Source organism: Atta colombica, unplaced genomic scaffold, assembly GCF_001594045.1.
Source record: "Atta colombica isolate Treedump-2 unplaced genomic scaffold, Acol1.0 scaffold281, whole genome shotgun sequence".
NCBI lineage: Eukaryota > Metazoa > Arthropoda > Insecta > Hymenoptera > Formicidae > Atta > Atta colombica.
The window spans coordinates 196,515-206,736 of NW_017259383.1; positions in this window are offsets into that span (position 1 = coordinate 196,515).

Genomic DNA, 10,222 nt, shown 5'->3' on the forward strand with positions numbered 1-10,222 from the left:
AGCCGACACCCGTTCGATTAACTATCTGCAAAATGAATAGTCATGGCCGCGGTATAGTGAAATATCCGCGTAGCTTCTTCGCTATGCTACATATCACCACCTCTCGGCAGCCCCGCATAACACATATTACGCTTCCGTGAGTTATAAATTGGATCACGTCGCTGCATTATTCATGATCCCGAAGGGCGTCAAAGCCGTTTGATTCATTCCGTATCCACGACGGTAGATACTACGACGACGACGACGCGTATGGTGGCTCGGAGATTCCTACTTGACCGATATGATATCCCCCGTTGTCCATGTGTATCGCCTCTTTTTTCTCCCCTCCCCCTTCCCTCCTCCCACGCTTTTTCCTCCATGCGATTTTACTTTCAACGATAGATCGACCGTACGTCACATATTTCATATTAGGGTGAAATATGAAAAAAGATGAGAAGGATACCGTGCGATATTACGCATGGAGTTTTTGTTTAAATGTAAAACGATAATAGTATAAGATTCAACGAAAAATGTGTTGAGCTCTATTTAGAGGGAATGCGCAATCACATATGATACAAACTTCTCTCATTATGAGTATTTGCCGAATTAATTTCGCTCGCATTTAAAAGATAGGAAAAATATTTTTACATCACATTTGTAATTGGATCACCAATGAATTAATTACTTTATTTTTCCGCTGCCTTTTTATTATTAACATTAATTATATTTTGAGAAATATGGAAGAAATAAAATGACTAAATATATGTCTTGTTTACAATATATGTCTTGTAAATATCACAAATTTCGTTTCTTAATCCGAGCCTCGAACTGCTGCAATGTTGTTCCAGCGAAATAACGTAAAGTTTGCAGCGTGTCGTTTGCTGAAAAAGCAAAAAAGGAGCGTCGAGGTAAAGCTGTTAGAAAAAAAAAAACGATGAAGAGAACCGTGAATTTATTGCCTGTGAAAAATTTAAGCTCAGTCATATAGACGCAATCTTTTAATTCAGAATGCAATTATGCCGGCAGTTTCTATATTCCCTTTTTGAATGTAGATTTACAGCGCCCGGCACACAATGTGCTTTTGGCTCTGTCTCGCGGAAACTTTCTCCGTGTTCTCTCGGCTGCCGCCAGCTGAAAATTATGGGCATCCTTGCTAAGGTGTTTACACCAAATGTAGATTTTAGTTGGTCGCATACCCCACGGCATTCAGCGCTAAAAGACGTTTTATCGCCATATCCGCAGGTGTGCTCTATCGCGACTGTTAAAACCAAGAGGGCGAGACACTGCCAAAATAGAGATTCTACCATTGGCGACTCCTGCAACTTTCAATTTGTTTTATCGTTATATCCACTCTCTCGGTTAAAATATTACAGTGAGAAAGAAAATCGTCAAAGTGTTAACAAGCGCTTTAGAGATGGAAATATTTAAAGACATAAGTATCGAAAATCATAAGTATCGCGTATATTTTCTCTCACATATTAAACTTTTTAAACCTTCTATTTAAACTTTTTATTATTTTTTCTTGTTGTTGATAAAATATCGTAATTTGTTTATTCTCTGGTGCGTACATAATGCTACTTTTGTTCCCGTCACGCTCGCATAATTCAGTCATTCGCTGTTTCCGTAACAAAAACGAGAACGGCCTCTCTCTGCCGAGTTTTGTAATTTCTCGTCTTTTGTCTCTTTTTCTCCATACGTCAAAAGTTGTCACGTGGCTTCACCTAGAAGCTTTGGTAGAATAGAAAGATTGGAAGATTCGATCGGTGGAAAAACATCCGCGAGCACCAATCACAGCGCGATAAAAGTTCGAAATCCCAGACGATTCGCCATCAGAAACTGCGAACTTTTCGACGCTCGCTTGCCAGTAGAAAACTCATCGTTGTTTCCAACTATAAGCTCAGGCATTCTCGAAATTGAATCTCGAAAATCTTACCGATATCGGCTTCCCTCAATGGATTTGACTTTGCGATAGAGCGATCAACGAATAGCGTATACATATTAAGAGTAGAAGTCGATCGAGACGCAATAGAGAGTCTACGTCTCAATCTAGTTCGTCGTGTTATTTTCGACGAGAGCTGACTTATTTACACATATAACTCAATTCTTTCGAGAGTTTAAAACTGTAAAAGAAAATTGAATTCAATTATCGAATTTAATTTAATTGCTGAAAGAAATTAGCAAGCGATTGGTCGTTATCAATATATAATGATTATGATAATCGATCTATTGAATTTTAACTTCGATCTACAGTGGCTATCAATAAAAGTTTCCAGCCAACATAATTTTATCGATAATTCTTTATCTATTTTTCAGTTTATAAGTTAATAAAGTTCTTATTATAATTAATTTAAGAACATTTAAGTATCGTGTTACTTAAAATACAATACATTAAATTATTGTATACATTGATAAATTCATAATAATAAGTTGTAATTTAAATTATTTGTGATCATTTGTAGGTCGTCTGCTCTTAATAAAAATATAACAAACAAGTTAAATTTTACTTTATCATTTATTTATTGCATTAATGTAAATGTTGTTTACGTTGAAACTAATTACACAAATATATTGATTTACATTTTAACATGGAAGTTAAAAATAACAAAATTTAACTCAAGAATTGGCTTATCATTGTTTCTTCTTTGATATCCAAACTAAATAAAGATTTTTTATCAGAATAATACAATAAAATTACTCATTCGGAAACTTTTGGCAGCCACTGTAAAAATTATAGATTATACACACAAAAAACTTAAGTAGTAAGACATAAGCACTAAGATCGATCAATTACGGTAGAGAACACCTCTTAAATCTATATCAAATTTAAACCTAACTAATTTAAAAAGTTGTCATTGCTTAATATATTGTTGTTTTATATCGATGATTAAAACTATATACTTTGAAATTGCCTATAAGAGCCGACACTGAATGGATTTGAATAAAAATTTTTATTCAAAAGTTACAAATAATATACATTTCGATTACCGTTTGGATCCTTCTAAAAAAATATATTATAAAGTGTAATCGTCAAGCAAATAGAGTCGCATTATTCTATAACGAATTATATTGTCCATACATGGTTATAAAAGGTTTGTTACAAAAGTCCGAGCGCCATATACATTTAATTTCCAGATTAATTATGTCGAATATAATAAAACAAATTAAATGTGGAAATGTATATTATTTAGTAACAAACTTTTTACAACCACATATGAACAATATAATTCGTTATAGAATAATGCGACTCTATTTGCGATTACACTTTGTAACGTACTTTTAGTAAACATATGATATTGAAAAGAACCCAAACGGTGATCGAAATGTATATTATATTTGTAACTCTTGAATAAAAATTTTTATATACAAATCCATTCAGTGTCAGCTCTTATAGGCAATTTCAAAGTTTGATTTAATTCGTTAGAGCTTGATTATTAATTAATTTTTTTAAAATTAATTAAAACTATACAACATCCAATTGATATTATAAACTTAATAGTGAAAATAAAATAAAATAATATATGTAATAGCAAATCTAAAATGTTGATTTGTTTATTGCTTTCGTCTTACTGCTTAAGTTTTTTGCATGCTACAGCCTTAAATGTACGATAGTGATTCGTCAAATATGGATAATAATACACGGGGAGAATTTTTTTTAAATTTACCCTGAAAATATGATAATTGTGGTACAATACAATATTTTAAAGATTTTTATTAGTTTTTATTTCCTTCAGTAAAATTAATCAAATTTATTTTATATTTTATTACAGTTTTATTATATAAATGAGACAAATTTACATAAAATTCTTCGAAATACAATGTTGTCTACTATATTTTCAAGGTAAGTTCTAAAAAAAAATTCCCTCCGTGTAGATTCAAATATAAAAAAAAACACCATTGATTCATATCGCGATGATACGTGCAGCTAAAGCCTATTATACAATTACGTAATATGTATAAATGTTGTAGTTACACGCAAAAAAATATTTTGCTCCTCCAGCTAGAATTATAACTGTTTTTTGTATCTAATAGAAAATTATGTATTATACGCATAGAATTTATAGCACAAATTTAAATTCTATGTCATCTATATATGATTAGATGCAATACATATCCAATATCGCAGTACTTGCTAGAAATTTATCTATTTTAGCTATTTTTCGTATTTAGAATAATTTTCGCTATAATTTTCGCTATAAGCTGCAAGATCACTTTTTTGGGTGTATAAGAATTGACCAATCATAGTCACATATGAGGAGAATATTCGACTGTGATTGATTAATTCTTAGACAATTCTAACCACTTACAACTATGTTTATGCAATTGTAGAATAGACTTAATGAAGATGCGCGTCTACACGCTTCATTCCTAGAATCCGCGGTCTCTTTCTCTGACACACTCTCTCTTCCTCTCCCGACGATGATCTAATAATCTTCCTTATTCCGATTGTTGCGCATACAGGAGGATGCAGTTGCAAGCGTGTGCGCACGACTTTAATCCGATGCGTTAGATTATGTAACGCAATTGTAGATTGAATGAAATTAGACCGTAAAGGGGAACAGACTCTATATATTTTCCCCGACATCTAGCTTCTCTCTTGAGACAGATTTCCGAAATTAATATAGAAACTCCTACGCGCCGTTCCGCTAACAACCTCGCTTTGTTTTCCTCGAACATCAATGTTGCTTCCGCCACCGCACCGTTGCGCCATCATTTTCAAAACAGACTTTTGCACCCCTCGCACCGCGGGAAACCTAATTTTTCTCCAATGTCAGGAACGAATGCGCGCAAAAGCATGGCACGAGCGTGGCAACGCGCGCCGGCTGTTGCCTGATGAAAATTCATTTCGAATCCTTTGGCATTTATCGACGAAGTAGCCCGTGTAGCCGCTCGTGTTCACTCGCACGCGCGATAGACGCGTCCGCCCTTCGACATTTTCAACTTAAAATTGCTTTTCGGAATGAATGTATGAATTTCGTTCCGCCGATTAACTTGGTTGCTTCGCGAGCCCGCTCGAGGCAATCGATGGAACGGACAACGGCAAAACACTGACCGAAAAACTGAAGTTAGTTATGGAAAAAAAAGAGACGAAGAGAATAAAAAAAAAGCGATAAAGGAAAAGAGGCAAGAGCTTTAGACGAGCATACAGTTGGGATATAGACGTCATAGTGCTCGACGGCACTCGATATAACCGAAAATGTTTTCCGTTGTCCACCGTCTTGCTGCTCGGGAATGTCAGAACGTTGCAGCCGGCTGTACTTTATCGGCGAAATTGATTCTCGATTGAGAAGATCGAGAATCCGGAACCGAACGCCCGCACCGCTCGGAACGTCAACCCCGAAATGTGTCCGCTGCCAGCAGAATTTTTCTTCCGTACGATTTAATGCGCGTATCCGTCGTTGACGGTTCGACCGTGTCGTGGGATTAACGTCAACGACCTATGCAGCGCGCGCAACAACGTGCGCGTATTAGCGTAATCGTTTGCTACAATGGCGAACGGATTTTAAAAAAGTAGGGTATTCCGTGCATAGAATTAGGCATTTCGGGAATTTCGCCGAGCTCACAGCAAAATATCTCATATATTCGATTATTTAATGCCCTGCGCTATGACAATTTAATGCTTCCGCGGTCCGTTAATGTCCGTTATGCTTCGGTACCATAAATCGTGGTTTAGTTTGACGTGACTGGGAAATCCACATAACATAAGTAGATTATCTAATGCAAAATAGATTAGCGCAGATATGAGAAACGAAACCTCTACAATGCCGAAGGTCTTTGATAAATTATACGCTTAATAGACGCTACCTGTTACAAAGTAGCAGAATGCTATTTAACCGAAGATATTCCATTTCCATTTTCCACACTGAAATTTTTCGGGAATATGCATTAGGCAAAAAAAAATATTTTATATATATTCTGAAATTTTTGTTTAAAATTTCTTCCTTCGCAAGAGCTGAAAGAGCGGGAATACGCGTATAATTTGTTTTAACCTATTAATTATTTCATATAATAATTCCACCTAATAATTGATCTAAAATCTTCGCGATAAGCGATATACTGATAGCATAATTAGAGTTCAATGATAGACTCTTAATTAGCTAAATTAATGTAGCATATTAATATCTGAAATGTTTAATCAATATTCTCATTACGGAAGGACGACGGTCAATAATTCAGTTACAATAATTTTATTATTAATCCATTTCTAATAAACACGAGTTAATATATTCCCTATTAAGATTTACAGAATAACCCATATAATTAAAATCAAAATTTGACGCATACGAGATTTCACAGTGCAGCAATGTATTTAATATATGCGCAATGTATTTACTGCACAATTTCTATTTTATCGCATCGCGAAATTACACAAAAATGTTTTTCTGGAAATTTTACTGTAAATCTAAAATTAATACTTGTTTCCTCTGTTTCCTTTATATAAACCGTAATGATAAATAGTTTTCAACGCGTAAATCGTTTGCACATTTTCACATGGATAGTGTAATAATTTACTGCTAATAAATATCTCTTGTCTCAAGAGAATATTTAACCGACATCTGTAAATGCGAGCGCGTCATCTGACATTTTGCGTTTTCGACGATGTTGGGTGAATTAATTTATCATTGGTTCGCTTGGGGGCTTGGCTGGGCATCAGCGAAACCGCGCAAAGTTCTGCCTGCTAACATAGGGTCCTCCCGTGCCGGCGATGCGAAAATAACAGAAACTCGTCGTTGCTATCACGAGGAGAGACCAACTTGGATTATAATACATTGTTGCACGACAATGCCGACTCTCGGAGAACTTGTAATTAAATGAGCTACTTGCTGAAATCTCCGCTGACATTTCATTGCTCATCGACGAAGAGAGTAAATTAGGTTGTGAAACTTCCACGTATTTAAGACGATCGAACTGTTGCGCAATTTGCTGCCCCGCCAAGGCAATAATTAACTAACGGCCAAGCGTTAAACAACGGAAATAAGGTATCTGAACCGAATAAGCCTTAATTCATTTTATTTTATTTTTTTTTTAATTTTATTTATGGAGATATTGAAATAAACTAAGTGCGAATATAAAATGTTTATTTAACTCACAAAATAAAATATAGAATATTTTATTCGTAAATAAATGAAAAAAAATTCTTTTAACTCTAACATCTCATATTTATATGTAATAAAAAATAAATTAAAAATAAAAAAAATTAAACATTATTTTTCTAAATCAATTTTAAGATAATTATTATTAATTATAAAAAAACAGGAAATCCCTTTGGATATATTCTATTTTTAAATATCATAATTATTTTTAATTTTATCTGTAATCAATCTATTAATTTAAAAGCAGCATTGAAAATCGTTATTCTCTGACGTAAATCCCACATATAACAAATAAAAAAACAATAATCAAGAAAAATCATAACAATAATCATATGAATGAACTTTAATAAGAATTCATCGATTCTAAAAAAAAATTTATTTATTTAAAAAAAATCGATTTATTTGTTATTTTTCCAGAAAGTTGAATAATATAATATTATAATAAAAACTATATAAAATAAAATATATCTGTTAAGCTTTGCAGCGAATTGTTATAAAAATGATTCATACACACACTTCGTCACAAATTTTTGTTAAATTAAACAAACATGTTGATTCTAATTCTTTAATTTCTTTTTATCTAATTTCTGTAGCACATCTTTTAAGCACAAAATTCTAACTTTAAGCGTAAAGCGCGTTTTTAAATAATAAATTTAAAAGTGGGCCTTATTTAGCTGGATCATATTCGGCTTAAATACCTTATAAAATATCTCTTCGATAGCTTCAATGAATTTCAAATATGCACTAAGTGTATACTAATCGAACATATAGACCAATCGACGGTACGATCGTACGAACTATCCATGGAATCGTAAATTTGTGAGGCGCGATAGTTGACGCAACCTGGTCAGTCATTTTTCAATTTGGTACGCGATTGTGTCACTTTCCGTTTTACTATCTTTTGCTCCATTTTCCCACGTTTATTTTTTCAACTGCAACTTCGCCGATAGAGAGAGAGAGAGAGAGAGAGAGAGAGAGAGAGAGAGAGAGAGAGAGAGAGAAGGGGATGGAGAGGGAGCATCAGAAATAGATAGATGGCTACGGAGGGAGGGGGAGAGAAAAAGAGAGAGAAAGAGGGAACTCTACTCGTTTTAACGTACAAAAGTTATTATCACCGCGGCATCCAATATTCGCGAAAACTGATTTTTGAGTCAACTCCACCGGTCGAGTTGGTATTTGCTTTTTATATTGGCCGAATTTGATACGCGACACCGATATTTTATTATTTACTTATGCGTATGTATATGCATGAGAGAGCGAAAGGGGGTTCGCGCTCTCGCGATACACGCATGAATGTATCGTGCAACGGACGCGCGCGCGTGTGGTGGATCCACGCATCGACGAACGATGAGAATTTATGAGTAAACGCGTAGCATACGCGTGGGTGTACATGCGTATAGCGTAGACGACCAGACGCTCGCCATGGCATGTAGATCCGTCGCACACGTTGCATATTACGCTCCGCGTAATCGGTACGGTACGCACTCCCTGCAGCTGCGACGATTTGCGCATCGCATTTCGACGATCGTATCGATCGTATCGATCGTGTAATAGAGATACGGGGATTATTCGACGATATTTTATACGAGTATTAGATGCAAAATGCACGAAATAATTAAACTACGTTAATTTCTTGAAAGATTTGTTCAGATTGGAGAACAAGTGAATTTTAAGAGATATTAATTGTACAATAGTGCGATAGTGCGTATTATTTGTGAAGAAATTTGAAAATATTCTTTTTTTAGAAAGAATTCAAATTATATTTGTAATCTGTCGATGTTTAATGACTTGATAATGAATTATAATTGAAAATAGATTTTTCCCTCAGCGAACTTTGAATATTACGGTGAAAAGTTAATTGAGTTAGTTTATAAAATCTCTGGCGATTTCATAAAATCGCTAGTTTATTCTGGTCAACAAAATTCAAATTTCTTATAATACAATTATCTGTGATTTTTATATACATATAGAGTCAGCGAGTGTATTTAACTTTAGATTTTTATTGCGTTCTACCCACGTAAATATAATTCTAACAAAAAAGCACTATTGATTTGCTAGAAAAAAAAAAATTAAACAATTATTTTAACATGTGACATATAATCGAGCTTGCAAAGTCAATGTGTTTGTCGAGAATTACTCGAGTACGAGAATGGCAAAGATTTCCTTTGGTTTTTGTACCTTTCGCCATGCGTGTTTGATTTTTTACAACTGTACCTTCGCCCGTAGAAAAGCGCATTCGACGGGTCATCGCGTCCATTCTGCATACCTGCACACCCGTGCGCGCCGCGGCGTTTGACAAAAAAGGCAAAGATAGAAAGGGATGCCGCGCTTTAACGGACGCCACTTTACAAACACGGGACAATCGAATCGTGTACCGCCTTTACGAGGTAATAATGCCTCCACCGATGCGCGCGCGCGTATCCCCCGTGTTGCAAGCAATAAAATAAATTTCCTCGTTCCCTCTCAAATGACCGTAGTAGCGCATGACTTGATGACCTCAAAAAAGCTCTCTGAGCACATTTCAAAGATACTCCCTAGGTTTTCCGTAAAAAATTTCTCTTCGTCAAAGATCGAGATAAGAGCTGGAGTTTTAGTATCTCTCGTTGTTGTTTTCTAGATATTTCGAAGGTACGGCATACGAGGACTATTCATAATAGGTGTGCTGTAGCCTCATTATCGTCCCGTATGCTTGTTAGCTCAGAAGGAAAAGGGGTCTGACGGTCTGACTCGAACTCGGACTCCAACGTATAATAGTATAGCAATCGGGAAAGAGGACGGGGGCGTGAAAGCCATTTGCAACGGTGGCATTTCACAGGCGAGAGCGGTATCTTCTAACGTCTAGTTCGCCGGCGAATGGAGAACTCTGCAGGATTTTATAGCGAACTAAGCGCGAAATCCAAATCCACGCGCGTGAAGTTCAGCTCCGAAATTTGAAGCCCGGAGTTAGTACGGAGGATGGGACAAACTGCTGTGGAAGTACACCCTGCGAGTTCTCATACACGCGAAATCGGAATTTCGACTTAAACCCCCCTTCTCGAATCCGGGAAACGGATTTAAAATTAATCATGTAATTCGTACACGGTTGTAAAGCGAGGGATAAACTTCCGCTTCTGCGTCGTAACAATGCCGCGATATATATATATATATATATA